Raw genomic sequence first — 14,545 nt, 5'->3', positions numbered from 1 at the left:
TAATATGTATATAGTAAGGTATATACTCCAGGTAGTTGTCTCTTGTAGTATATATTGGTCCCTGTAATATGTATATAGTAGGGTATATACTCCAGGTAGTAGTTGTACTCTCTTGTATTATATAGTGTTCCCTGTAATGTGTATATAGACTATATACACATTACAGGGAACACTATACTACAAGAGAACACAACTACTACCTGGAGGATATATACCTTACTATATACATATTACAGGCCAGGGACCAATATATAGTAAGGTATATCCTCCAGCCAGGACAGGTAGTTGTCTGTCTCTTGTGTCATCCGTTCGATCCCATCATTGCCATGAGAGAGTTAAAAAAATATATAATTTAATCAATCAGCCTGGCAGGCTGTGGCAGCCTTACCTTTATAACGGCTGCACATGGGAGGAGGTGGGTGGAGGCGGAGGCGGAGCCAGCCTTCTAGGGTCGAGCCGGAGGAGAGGAGTGAGGAGGGAGAGCCGACGAGTAGGAGGATCCTTCTCCGAGTCCTCCGCTGCGGCGCTGTGCATCCTGGGTCTGCTCTGCTCACGTCACTGGTTGCTAGATGCCAATCGGGCTGGCCTTAGCAACCAGTGTGCACTGCAGTGCAGACTCGAGCCACGGCCGCTGCCGGAGGGGCGGAAGCAATAAGGGGGGGGGCCCGGGCCGGCGGACAACAGAACGGGGGGGGGGCCTAGACCACCAGGGACATGCCACCATCCATGTGGGGCCCCTTGGCAAGTGGGGCCCCCGGGCAACCGCCGGGCATGCCCAGTGGAAAAGACGGCCCTGACTCTTTGTGAGATGTATGCTGGGGGGACCCTTGGAGTAATGTTACTTTGGATTCAAGTCCACATCTCCCCAAGAGACACACACTCATAGCAAGAACTTCTTTTGGGCGACAGGCATCCCGCGACTCTGTTTGCACAATTTTACCGCGATTTGTCGGGTGACAATCGTGGCAAAATCGCGCCACATTTGGGGTGCCATTGCAAGTCACTAGAACCGCACGGGCGTCCCACGACTTGTAATTCTGCCCGCGATCCGAAATGTCTATGTGTGAATGGAGCCTTATACTTACCAGCTCTGTAATGGTTTTGCACAGAGCAGCCCAGATCCTCCTCTTCTCAAGTCCTCAGCCAGCTCTCCTTGCTCCTCCCCTCCTGTTGGGTGCCTCCACACCAACCAGCTTGCTATGGGGGCACCTGAGCCAAACCGCTGCTCTGTGTGTTCATTCAGATACGGGGCCCCACCACTTTCATTGACATACTGACTTTGATTGACAGCAGCAGGAGCCAATGGTGCCCGCTGCTGTCTCAGCCAATGAGGTGGGAAAGTCCCAGACAGCTGAGGCTCTCATGCAACATCGCTTGATCGAGATGGGGCTTAGGTAAGTATTATGGGGGTGAGGGGGGGCTGCTGTCCACAGAGGTTTTTTATCTTAATTCATAGAATGCACGTAAACTTATAGCTAGAAAGTGTCTACAGACTTCCATCCCTACCCTACAGGAATGGATAGGGGAGGTAAACTCTACCCTCCTCTACAATAGGTTGATTTATAGGCATAGAGGGTGCTCTGCTAAATCTGACAAGGTTTGGAATAGATGGTTGGAGCCTGCACAAACCTGTAATGCTTAGGCTTTCTGCAGAGCTGTTGACCTCAACACCTATATGTTTGTCTTTTGAAGGATGGGGATATACCCTCCGTTTGGGTGCAGCGCTCTATTTGTGCCAGCGGTGCTCTTTCCATGTGTAGGCATATTACATAGTCACATAGTAATATTACCATGCTCTTGGTAGCCATGTTTAGATGTTTCATTTCTTTTAGGTTATGGACACAAGCGAATGTACTACAGTTTGTAGTTCTCACAATGTATCCTGATTTTCTTCAATGTTTTCCATTCATGCCAAGTTATTGTACCTTGTTTTAGCAAATAAACTTGTTTTCTGATTTAATTCATAGAATGCATCTTCTGCCTTTAGAAGCACTTTAAGTTTTGGATTAAAGAGGAAAGGATTCAATCGGTGGTTGTCAAGTTATCAGGTTGAGGTCTCTTTCAGACGGCCGTGTCGATCAGAAAGTCTTTGCAGCTCTTTGTAAAAGCGGATGTAAAAAGAGACTTGTGTCAGTTTACACTCACCTACCTCCAGATCCGTTCCGGTTGGGGGGTAAAAGAAAAACGGAGGAGGATGATGTCCTCTTCTATTTTTGTGGATTGGATCAGAGGCAGAAACAGTGGAGTCCATTTACACCTGACCCGCTACTGAGCTGACACAGGCGTGCCAGACAGAAACTGAACGGGCACAGATGTTACACACCGACATCCATCCCAAGCTCACAGATACCCTGCTGATTGGGGTGGACTTTTCTCCATGTGAAAGGGGACTTAGGGGGTCCTCATCTGTGGCCCCTGTTATCCCCCAAATGGCTGCACATAATGAGCAGTATATGTGAACAGAAGACTTCCAAGGACTGCAGAATTACTAAAGAGAACAGTCAATCTACACACATGCTGCTGAGGTCCAAGGGCCGCATGACATGTTAGGCAGGGCCGCAGGTATGGGCACCAGGTGTTGAAACCTCTGGTCAGGTCTTGCTGCTGCCGGTGTCCCTGCTATGAAGATGCACCCTCTGTATCTGTCTTGGCGACCACTAAAACCAAAAGTGATGCAAAATTCTACATTTTACAGATGACACCAGAAAAAGGAGGTGAAGGGATGTCTTCTAATGGGGACACTTGTTCCCGTGGCAACTGTTTAACAATGGATGTCCCTCTCACTTCCTTTTGTGTCTCCAGGACAGGAAGTGAAAAGGGAAATATTTTAACCGCTTGCCGACCGCCGCAAGTAGATATACTGCGGCGGTCAGCCCGTCACAGGCAAAGTGACGTATATATACGTCACTAGCCTGTGAGGCTCTGGGGAGCGAGCGCGCGCCGCCGGCGGCACGCTCCCGCTCCCACGCGGTCACGGACCCCCCCCCCCCCCGCACGCGTGACCGGCGAACCCAATGTCCGCCGCTCACTCTGCGATCGTCGGGGGAGAGGGAGAAAGGCAGGCAGCTAGTGTAAACAAGCTGCCTGTCATTCTCCCCTGTATATGAAGGATGATCATACGGTTCTACTATGTAGGACCGTTGATCATTGTTCCTACAGCTCAAGCCACAGCCAATCACAGTTAGAATCACGCCCCTAGGGACACACACAGCCCCTCCCTCTCAAATAAAGTTAACCCCTTCCCTGCCAGTGTAATTTTACAGTAACAGTGCATATGTATAACACTGATTACTGCAGTAATGTCACTGGTAACCCCAAAAATGTCAGTCAAGGGTCCGATCTGTCCGCCCCAATGTCGCAGTACCGCAAAAAAATAGCAGATCGCCGCCATTACGCGTTAAAAAAAACCAACAAAAATGACAAAAATCTTTCCCTTTGTTAGTAAACGCAATAACTTTTGCGCAAACCAATCAAAATACACTTTTTGCGATTTTTTTTACCAAACATATGTAGCATAAAACAAATTGGCCGAAAATGTTAAAAAATTTAGATTTTTACTTTTTTTGGGGGGGAATTTCATATAAAAAAATGTGAAAAATATTGTTGTTTTTGCAAAATTGACGCTCTTTTTTTGTTTATAGCGCATGATCAAAAAATCGCACAGGTGATCAAATACCACCAAAAGAAAGCTCTGTTTGTGGGAACAAAAGGACGTCAAATTCGTCTAGGTACAGCGTCGCACGACCGTGCAATTGTCCGTTAAATTCACGCAGTGCCGAATCGCAAAATACCCCCTGGTCTTTTAGCAGCCAAATCCTCCGGGGCTTAAGTGGTTAAAAAGAACAAAGACAGCAGAAAATAAACTGATAGGGGTTGTAACCCCTTCCTCTTACTCTACCAAAAAAGTTTAGGCTATGCATACATTTTATGACTTATAACTTTGCATAACATACAGCACACGCCTAAGACACTGAGACAATGTTACAATAAGAGTGAACTACATTAGTAATAGGTAATGAAATACGTGTGCTTGCTGGTGGCTGCCGGAGCTCACTAAAAATCAGGATATCAACCTAAAAATACAGCAATAATAAATAATCAAATGGCGGCAACTCATAGTAACTAATCAGAATGGGCATTTCACTAATCAGATTTGATGTTCCATGAATGGTAAATGCCAGGATTTATATTCAGCTGTGCTCACTTGCTGGTCTTGGCTGAGCAATACGTCCTCCATGTTGTTTCCAGGGTTATGGCAGAGCTGTTGGATATTGGAGACAGCAGCTCTTGCACCAAGTACATCAGCAGGAATGCCCAGATGTAAGGCCTGATCTCTTAAGGTGGAACCTGACAATAAAAATACAGCACAGGCGGATTATCGGTTTCAGTTTCATATTTAACCTCTTCATCTAAACGACTACATTTACTCACAATATTCAAAATTTAAAGTGAATGTGTAAAGAAATGTTTTGGAAACTTAAAGGAGAACTATAGGCAAAACTTTTTATTTTTATTTATTTTGGATAGGGAGAGGGAGTCTTATAATCCTAACCAGGTTTTTTTTTTTTTTTTTCGCCATCTGTGTCCCATTGCAGAGATTTACCTTCACTTCCTGTCCCATAGCCAAACAGGAAGTGAGAGAAATTCCCTGCATACTAAGGGAATTTCTTGGGGCCCCTTTTTTTTTTTTTTTTGCACAGAGCAGCCCCAATCCTCCTTTTCTCAGGTCCCACAACAGAGCTCTGGGCCCCTCCCCCTTGCTGAGTGCCTGCTTGCTCCCCATCCAGCTCTCTGCATTAATAAGACACACAGAGAGCACGGCTCAGCCCCGCCTCCACTATTCCTGCCTCATTGTCAATGGCTCCTTCACCTCAGCCAATCAGAAGGGAAAGGTTATTACCTTCATGCATAAAATGCCCCTTCAGCCTGTACAACCACTTTAACCTCTTGTCAACTCCCTAATGTACATTTACTGTGGCACGTCGGCTCTACTGTGCGAAATCACATACCTGAACGTCATTTCCTGCAATAGCCACTAGGGGGCGCTTATTGGACAGATGGAGAGCCAATCAGTAGCTCCAACGGACCCGATGCCAGCTAGGCACCTGCGATCGTTCTCAAGAGAGGCAGAATGGCGGTCTGTCTATGGAAACCAGGCAGATCGCCGTTCTCACAGTAGAGAAGATGGAGATCAGGAAAACTGAGCTCTATCTTTACCCATTCAGAGCACCTCCCCCACACAGTTAGCAAGCACCCCCTAGGGACACATTTAACCCTTTGATCGCCCCTGGTGTTAACCCCCTCCCTGCCAGTGTCATTATTACATTAACAGTGCATATTTTTAGCACTGATCACTGTAATAATGTCACTTAACCCCAATAAAGTGTCAGTTAGGTGTCTGATTTGTTCACTGCAAAGGCGAAATCCCGTGAAACTGGTGACCAGCGCCATTAATAGTAAAAAAATAAATAGAAAAATTCCATAAAATTATCCCTCCTCCCCCCACAGTTAGAAAGCAACCCTTTAATCTCCCCTGATGTTAACCCCTTCCCAGTGTCAGTTTCTGATTTGTCTGCTGCAATGTCGCAGTCCCGCTAAAAATTAATGATGGGCATAACTCGTAAAAAATTAATAAATAAAAATTCCTTAAAAATATCCCCTAGTTTGTAGACGTGATAACTTTTGCGCAAACCAATCATTATACACTTATTGGGATTTTTTTTTTTTAACCAAAATTTGTAGCAGAATACACATTGGCCTAAATTGATGAAATTTTATTTTTTACAATTTTGAATGTTTTATAGCAGAAAGTAAAAAATATTTTTTTGGGGTTTTTTTTTTTTTTTTTGAAACTTGTCGCTCTTTATTTGTTTACAGCACAAAAAATAAAAATCGCACAGGTGATCAAATACCACGAAAAGAAATCTCTATTTGTGGGGGAAAAAACACATCAAATTGTATTTTGGTACAGCGCCGCACGACCGCGCAATTGTCAGTTAAAGTAACTCAGTGCCGAATAACAAACAATGGCCTGGTCATTAAGGGGGTAAAACCTTGAAGTGGTTACACTTCCTCTCAGGTTCAGGCAGCATTCAGGAGGCCAGCATTTGGGAATCGGGAGGCCAGCATTTGGGAATCGGGAAGCCAGCATTTGGGAATTGGGAAGCCAGCATTTGGGAATTGGGAAGCCAGCATTTGGGAATTGGGAAGCCAGCATTTGGGAATCCGGAGATCAGCATTTGGGAATTGGGAAGCCAGCATTTGGGAATCATGAGATCAGCATTTGGGAATCGGGAAGCCAGCATCTGGGAATCCGGAGATCAGCATTTGGGAATCGGGAGGCCAGCATTTGGGAATCGGGAGGCCAGCATTTGGGAATCAGGAGGCCAGGATTTGGGAATCAGGAGGCCAGCATTTGGGAATCGGGAAGCCAGCATCTGGGAATCCGGAGATCAGCATTTGGGAATCGGGAGGCCAGCATTTGGGAATCGGGAGGCCAGCATTTGGGAATCAGGAGGCCAGGATTTGGGAATCAGGAGGCCAGCATTTGGGAATCCGGAGATCAGCATCTGGGAATCCGGAGATCAGCATTTGGGAATCAGGAGGCCAGCATTTGGGAATCGGGAGGCCAGCATTTGGGAATCAGGAGGCCAGGATTTGGGAATCAGGAGGCCAGCATTTGGGAATCCGGAGATCAGCATTAGGGAATCGGGAGGCCAGCATTTGGGAATCAGGAGGCCAGCATTTGGGAATCGGGAGGCCAGCATTTGGGAATCCGGAGATCAGCATTTGGGAATCCGGAGATCAGCATTTGGGAATCGGGAGGCCAGCATTTGGGAATCAGGAGGCCAGCATTTGGGAATCAGGAGGCCAGCATTTGGGAATCGGGAGGCCAGCATTTGGGAATCGGGAAGCCAGCATTTGGGAATCAGGAGGCCAGCATTTGGGAATCAGGAGGCCAGCATTTGGGAATCCGGAGGCCAGCATTTGGGAATCGGGAAGCCAGCATTTGGGAATCCGGAAGCCAGCATTTGGGAATCGGGAGGCCAGCATTTGGGAATCAGGAGGCCAGCATTTGGGAATCTGAAGGCCATCATTTGGGAATCGGGAGGCCAGCATTTGGGAATCGGGAGGCCAGCATTTGGGAATCTGAAGGCCAGCATTTGGGAATCTGAAGGCCAGCATTTGGGAATCAGGAGGCCAGCATTTGGGAATCAGGAGGCCAGCATTTGGGAATCGGGAGGCCAGCATTTGGGAATCTGGAAGCCAGCATTTGTGAATCGGGAGGCCAGCATTTGGGAATCGGGAGGCCAGCATTTGGAAATCTGGGGGCCAGCATTTGGGAATCGGGAGGTCAGCATTTGGGAATCGGGAGGCCAGCATTTGGGAATCGGGAGGCCAGCATTTGGGAATTGGGAAGCCAGCATTTGGCAATCGGAAGGCCAGCATTTGGGAATCGGGAGGCCGGCATTTGGGAATCGGGAGGCCAGCATTTGGGAATCGGGAGGCCAGCATTTGGGAATCCGGAGATCAGCATTTGGGAATCGGGAGGCCAGCATTTGGGAATCCGGAGATCAGCATTTGGGAATCGGGAGGCCAGCATTTGGGAATCAGGAGGCCAGCATTTGGGAATCGGGAGGCCAGCATTTAGGAATCGGGAAGCCAGCATTTTGGAATCAGGAGGCCAGCATTTGGGAATCAGGAGGCCAGCATTTGGGAATCCGGAGGCCAGCATTTGGGAATCGCGAAGCCAGCATTTGGGAATCCGGAAGCCAGCATTTGGGAATCGGGAGGCCAGCATTTGGGAATCGGGAGGCCAGCGTTTGGGAAACGGGAGGCCAGTATTTGGGAATCTGGAAGCCAGCATTTGGGAATCGGGAGGCCAGCATTTGGGAATCAGGAGGCCAGCATTTGGGAATCGGGAGGCCAGCATTTGGGAATCTGGAAGCCAGCATTTGGGAATCGGGAAGCCAGCATTTGGGAATCAGGAGGCCAGCATTTGGGAATCAGGAGGCCAGCATTTGGGAATCAGGAGGCCAGCATTTGGGAATCGGGAGGCCAGCATTTGGGAATTGGGAAGCCAGCATTTGGGAATCAGGAGGCCAGCATTTGGGAATCGGGAGGCCAGCATTTGGGAATCGGGAGGCCAGCGTTTGGGAATCGGGAGGCCAGCATTTGGGAATCGGGAGGCCAGCAGTAAATTTCACTTACCAATAAAGGATTCTGGAAGTCGGGGAGATTTCGGAGAACGTTTGAATTTTCGCCATCACAAACCTTCTTACAGGGAGGATCCTCGACCTACAATATGCAGTGAAATAGAAGAAGTTTACTTTCTAAAACTGCTTGAAAATCAATCATTGCGATCCTCACCCGGGTCATCTACCTGGGAGGTCTACTGAAGGGGAAGTCCTTCCAAAGCTGAAATATAAACTTTCTGAGCACTGTTTCAGGCCGGCACACCTGCTGTGCCCACAGGGTGTGGGACCCACAAAGGTGGGCGGGAACACTCCGAACCTTCCTGCTTTAGGATTACATTCCAGCACAGATCCCGTATGCCGGGATGACTGAGCTCCTGCACAGGAGTGACATCATCCCACGCTGACCAATGAGGATGGCTCAATCACAGCACCCAGAAGAAGCCGGGTAGAAAATGCCAACACCAGGGAGGGACCTCTGACCGTTACAGGAGAGGAAAGTGTTGTGGACTTTAGTTCTGCTTTAGATGTTTACTTGCAGGGTTTTTCCTTTACATAAGTTATAATTTTATTCACTTGCAATGTGACTATGAACTGCTAAAAAATCTGACTACTTCTGGCAGAGTCTTTAGCACAGCCGCCCCCTCCCACCCTGCACACCATAGTCCTCTCCTCTTCTGGGAAATATATACTGCCTGTGCCCTTCTTTATGTAGCTGCAGGGGAGGAATGAAGTGGAATACTTTAGAGCAGGGGTGTCAAACTAAATTTAATCTCAGGCTGCATCAGCAATATGGTTGTCCTCAAAGAGTCGGTTGTATTTGGGATGCACTACATACAGAGTGCAGGGTTCAGGGGTGCTCCATGTACAAAGTGTAGTTCCAGGGGTGCCCTATGCACAGAGTGCAGGGTTTAGTGGTGCACTACGTACAGATTGCAGGGTTCAGGGCTGCTTTATATACAGAGTGCAGGGATAAGGAGTGCATTACAGACAGAGTTCAGGAGTGCATTATGTACAGAATGCAGGGTTCAGGGGTGCAGTACGCACAAAGTGTAGAGTTTAGGGGTGCACTACGTACAGATTACAGGGTTCAGGAGCGAGTTATGTACAGAGTCCAGGGTTCAGGGCTGCGTTACATACAGATTTCAAGAGTGCGTTATGTACAGAATGCAGGGATCAGGGCTGCGGTACGCACAGAGTGCAGGGTCTAGGGGTGCACTAAGTACAGAGTGTAAGGTTTAGGGGTGCACTAGGTAAAGAGTTCAGGAGTGCATTACGTACAGAGTGCAGGGTTCAGGATTGCATTACGTAGAGTGCAGAGTTTAGGGATGCACCAAGTACAGCATGCAGGGTTTAGGGGTGCGTTACGTAGTGTGCAGAGTTGTCCTGTGTATAGAGTTCAAGGTTTAGGGGTGCACTATGCACAGTGTACAAACCTAAGCATCCCGCAAAGCTTCCTCACATCTCTCTCTCCTACCTGGCCCAGCTCTGGTACCTCCCTGTGTAGGCGGCTCTAGTAGCTCCCTGTGTAGGCGGCTCTAGTACCTCACTGTGTAGGCGGCTCTCGTACCTCCCTGTGTAGGCGGCTCTCGTACCTCCCTGTGTAGGCGGCTCTAGTAGCTCCCTGTGTAGGCGGCTCTAGTAGCTCCCTGTGTAGGCGGCTCTAGTACCTCCCTGTGTAGGTGGCTCTCGTACCTCCCTGTGTAGGCGGCTCTAGTACCTCCCTGTGTAGGTGGCTCTAGTACCTCCCTGTGTAAGTGGCTCTAGTATCTCCCTGTGTAGGCGGCTCTCGTACCTCCCTGTGTAGGCGGCTCTCGTACCTCCCTGTGTAAATGGCACTGCCTCGCATTGCAGGGAGATTGTTCTTTCTCTCAGATTCCGGAGATCTGTCCCCACTGTGAGTGCATGCAGGGATCTGTTAGCTCTGGGAGTCACTGAAAGCAAAGCTGTCCCTTGTAAACACAGAAAGCTTCCTCGCATTTCTCTCTCCTACCTGGCCCAGCTCTGGTACCTCCCTGTGTAGGTGGCTCTAGTACCACCCTGTGTAGGCGGCTCTAGTACCACCCTGTGTAGGTGGCTCTAGCACCTCCCTGTGAAGGTGGCTCTAGCACCTCCCTGTGTAGGCGGCTCTAGTACCTCCCTGTGTTGGCGGCTCTAGTACCTCCCTGTGTAGGCGGCTCTAGCACCTCCCTGTGTAGGCGGCTCTAGCACCTCCCTGTGTAGGCGGCTCTAGTACCTCCCTGTGTAGGTGGCTCTAGTACCTCCCTGTGTAGGTGGCTCTAGTACCTCCCTGTGTAGGCCGCTCTAGTACCTCCCTGTGTAGGCGGCTCTAGTACCTTCCTGTGTAGGCGGCTCTAGTACCTCCCTGTGTAGGCAGCTCTAGTACCTCCCTGTGTAGGCGGCTCTCGTAGCTCCCTGTGTAGGCGGCTCTCGTACCTTCCTGTGTAGGCGGCTCTCGTACCTTCCTGTGTAGGCGGCTCTCGTACCTCCCTGTGTAGGCGGCTCCCGTACCTTCCTGTGTAGGCGGCTCTCGTACCTCCCTGTGTAGGCGGCTCCCGTACCTCCCTGTGTAGGCGGCTCTCGTACCTCCCTGTGTAGGCGGCTCTCGTACCTCCCTGTGTAGGCGGCTCTCGTACCTCCCTGTGTAGGCGGCTCTCGTACCTCCCTGTGTAGGCGACTCTCGTACCTCCCTGTGTAGGCGGCTCTCGTACCTCCCTGTGTAGGCGGCTCTCGTACCTCCCTGTGTAGGCGGCTCTCGTACCTCCCTGTGTAGGCGGCTCTAGTACCTCCCTGTGTAGGCGGCTCTCGTACCTCCCTGTGTAGGCGGCTCTCGTACCTCCCTGTGTAGGCGGCTCTCGTACCTCCCTGTTTAGGCGGCTCTCGTACCTCCCTGTGTAGGCGGCTCTAGTACCTCCCTGTGTAGGCGGCTCTAGTACCTCCCTGTGTAGGCGGCTCTCGTACCTCCCTGTGTAGGCGGCTCTCGTACCTCCCTGTGTAGGCGGCTCTCGTACCTCCCTGTGTAGGCGGCTCTCGTACCTCCCTGTGTAGGCGGCTCTAGCACCTCCCTGTGTAAGTGGCACTGCCTCACATTGCAGGGAGATTGTTCTTTCGCTCACATTCCGGAGATCTGTCCCCACTGTGAGTGCATGCACGGATCTGTTAGCTCCGGGAGTTGCTGAGAGCAAAGCTGTCCCTTGTAAACACAAAAAGCTTCTGTAATTACAAGTGACAGTGGGGAGCGAGAGAAGAAAGTGAGAGCCGGAGGGCGGAATGGAGTTATGCCTTGTTCTGGCTGCAAGGGCCACATGACATGGCTTGGTGGGCCGGATTCGGCCCGCGGGCCTTGTGTTTGACATATGTGCTATAGTGTCACTTGAGTGACAGCTGAGTCTGCTGACATCACATCTAAGATTTTCGAGATCTACACTAGGAAAGATTTTACAGGTAATAAACCAATGCCTAACACACAATAAATGCACATATAATCCTGGAGAGTCACCTAAGTGACAGCTCTGAGTCTGCTGGAGCTGCTAACATCCCATCCAAGATGGCGGCTCCCAGCACAAGTCTAAGGGCTTTTGGAAGTCTACAGAAGGAAGCTTTTACAGGTAAAAAAAAACATCCATAAAATAAAGTAATGCAAAAATTATCTTTTGGGAAGATTTTTGCTGAAATTAAAGCTCCGGGGACAAGGTCTCTTTAATGTCCTTTCACCAAAGAAAAGGACTGCAAGTGCTGAGATGCCACCCCAATACAAGTGTGATACAGGCGAGCTATAAAATCGGGGTGTTCCTCCGCTCACACCCAGCAACAACTCTGCAGTAGTTTGTAAATAGCCTCCGAGACGCTCCAGCAGCCTCACCTCCAGCAGAAATCGATTGACATCCTGATGACAGCTCAGCGAATACACAGCCGCCTCCTGGATCCTCTTCCTGCTGTATTCAGCTTTCCTGGCTGCCTTGCTGGCTCTGCCGGCTGCAAAATAATCAATGGCAGAGATGATATCAGAGCGCACGGCACTCATATAACATAAATCATTTCATGGGGACACAGAGACGAGGGATCATCCTCCTCCACCAACAGGAAACACACCGGTCATAGCGAGGAATATAAAGAGACGTTGGCCCCTTCACACCTCAGTGATTGGTTCTGTTTAACCACCTGTCCTGCGCAAGATTTACCCCCCTTCATGACCAGCTCATTTATTGCTATTCAGCACTGCGCTACTTTAACCACTTCAGCCCCGGAAGATTTACCCCCCTTAATGACCAGGTCATTTTTTGCGATTCGGCACTGCGTTATTTTAACTGACAATTGCGCGGTCGTGTAACGCTGTACCCAAATACAATCAAGGTCCTTTTTTCCCCCCACAAATAGAGATTTCTTTTGGTGGTATTTGATCACCTCTGCGATTTTTATTTTTTGCGCTATAAACAAAAAAAAGAGCGACTATTTTGAAAAAAAAAAACAACATTTTTTACTTTCTGCTATAAAACATCCAATAAAAGAAAATAAATAAATAAAATGTAAAAAAAAAACAAATTTCTTCATCAATTTATTCCAATATGTATTTTGCTACGTTTTTGGTAAAAAAAAATCCCAATAAGTGTATATTGATTGGTTATCGTGTCTACAAGCTAGGGCATAGATTTATGGATTTTTTTTTTTTTTACTAGTAATGGCGGTGATCAGCGATTTTTTAGCGGCACTGTGACATTGCGGCGGACAGATCTGACACTAAGTGAAACTTTTTGGGAACCAGTGACACGAATATCGGTGTTAAAAGAAAGCAAAAAAAAAAAAAAGCACTGTCACTGTACTAATGCCACTGGCAGGGAAGGGGTTAACATCAGGGGCAATCAAAGGGTTAAATGTGGTCCCTGGGAGTGCTTCCTGAGGGGGAGGGGCTTTGACTGGAGGAAGACAGAGATGCGTGTTCCTGCTTAGCAGGCACACAAGATTTCCATCTTCCCTCTCACAGAACAGCCATCTGCCTTTCTTTTTTTACACGTTTGCCGGATGCCAGTGAACATTGTGTCTGCCAGATGAACTGATTGGCTCCTGCCATGTCCAATCACAGCGGAAGTAGGTTGCTGGCAGCGCACGCGTACCAGACCCAGGTTCGTCACTTGGTGCAGGAGGGCCGCCCTGCCGCAGTATATCTACGTGGGGCGGTCCATAAGCTGTTAAAGTGGGAGAAAACTCCCTTGTATGATGTTTATAAGCCTATAATAAGGCCTTCTATAGGTACTGCAAATATCTGCTAAACCTGGACTTCCCCACCGCCTGCCGCAGGTGGCGCTGCTGTGCAGGATCACATACCTAGTACCTGAGCCTGCATGTCTAGGGTGCGCATGCGCGCCACCGGCACCCAGCACCCACTGTGATTAGACACAGCAGGAACTGATCTGCAGGTACCGTGGACTCAATGTCCAATCATTAGGCAGAAAGCCAGAATGGCGATCTACGTATATCTCAGATTGTAGGGATCATTCCCACACTTTTTGTAACCTTTTACTATCCAGTAGAAAGAAAAGTATTGATTTTTCAGTGCTGTGAAATGATCTGCCCGGTTATTACCCTCCAGGAAATGTAACTTTTCTTTACACCTCAGGATTACCAAAAATCTCTGCACTCGGAGTTCCACTTTAAATGCGAATAATAGCATTGATGACTTCCTGCCCGATGGTGGGAGGAGCTCGGAATTATAAATCCGAGAGTTATAATTCTACCTCCTATCATTTCTTTCAGTATTTGCTGACTGGGTGCTGCCATGATGATGTCATCAAACGCTGACAGCGATCTTCCATCCAATGGCAGAGCCAAGAGAATGAATTTACTTCTTATATCCGCCAATCACTGCAAGTGTGAGTTCACCTGGTCAGAGAAAGTGAACCCCCTCCCCTGCACTGTACTTACCTCGGTCACAGCCCATGCAGCATTCCGGGGATCTGAAATCCTCGCTCTTCTCTCTGCAGGTTTCTAGAATGGATCTGAGTGATTCCGATTGTTCTGCGCTGCCACAGAGAATCACCCTGATCTGTCCCAGGAGGGGACCGCAGCAAAGAGGGGGAGGAGCTAGGATTTCAGATCCCTGACTGAGAGCGCACCACACATGGAGGTAAGTACAGCGGGGGAGGGAGTACGGTGTTACTTCATCTTCCCTGAAAAGGTAAACTGACACTGTAAAGTGACACTAAGTGATATCCCCCCCCCTTTTTTTTTTATTAATATTAATCCATACACTTCCAATACTTCATCGTCCTGTTTCCATTTCCCCAGGAAATCAATACTCCCGGAAGTGGCCATTTCCCAGGAAATCAATATCCCCAGAAGTGGCCGTTTCCCAG

This window comes from Pelophylax lessonae (genome assembly GCF_965119305.1).
Source record: "Pelophylax lessonae genome assembly, chromosome: 10".
NCBI classification, from domain to species: domain Eukaryota; kingdom Metazoa; phylum Chordata; class Amphibia; order Anura; family Ranidae; genus Pelophylax; species Pelophylax lessonae.
Note: the sequence above shows the minus strand (reverse complement) of the source record.